This window comes from Prionailurus viverrinus, chromosome A1 (genome assembly GCF_022837055.1).
Source record: "Prionailurus viverrinus isolate Anna chromosome A1, UM_Priviv_1.0, whole genome shotgun sequence".
Classification (NCBI taxonomy): domain Eukaryota; kingdom Metazoa; phylum Chordata; class Mammalia; order Carnivora; family Felidae; genus Prionailurus; species Prionailurus viverrinus.
The window spans coordinates 172,292,116-172,292,877 of NC_062561.1; positions in this window are offsets into that span (position 1 = coordinate 172,292,116).

The following is a 762-nucleotide window of genomic DNA, read 5'->3' on the forward strand; positions in this document are numbered from 1 at the left end:
GACCGGCGCGCCGCCCCGGCCCCGCCCCGGAGCACGGCGCACACACACCCCGGCCCAGCCTCTCCCGCCCCCCGGCGGGCTTCTCCGCCTCGACGTGCGGTTGCTTTTCAGACAAATAAGGAGGCGGAGGAGGCGGTTTGGGGGCGCGCCAGGCGTGAAGGCGGCCAGGGCGCTGCACAGCCCGGCAGGCCGCCAGGCCGCGGGGAGAGGCGGCGCGGCCCGTACTGTAATAATAAACCTGCAGCAGAGGGCATCTGAGGGAAAGAGGACGGCGACGGGGCGGCAGCCGCCTTCCCTTTTATGTGCCTGTCCCGAGCGAAGCAGAAAATGGTGCCCGCGGAGGCGCGCGCGCGCACACGCGCGCGCACACACACACACACACACACACACACACACACACACAGAGCGGCGCAGCATGCATTTGCGCACGCCCCCCAGGTCTACCCCGCAGCCCCGCCAGGGCAGCGTGCCCGCCCCAGCCCGCAGGAAGCCCGGGGTCGGAAGCACCCCCAAGGCCCGGCCCAGAGGCCCCAGTGGCTGCGCGCGCACACTCGGGCACACACACGTGTGCACACGGCCATAGGTGCGCGGACAGCCGTGAGCCGCGCGACCTGGTGTGATCGGCCCGAGACACACTCCCCTCTTGCTCCCTTTTCCTTGCAGGATTTAGCCTATTCCCGCTGCTCCTCGCCCTAAAATTATACTTTTTAAAATTGGAGATTGCTTTTTTAAAAAGTGCTTTGTGTTTCTGATTTTTTTAAA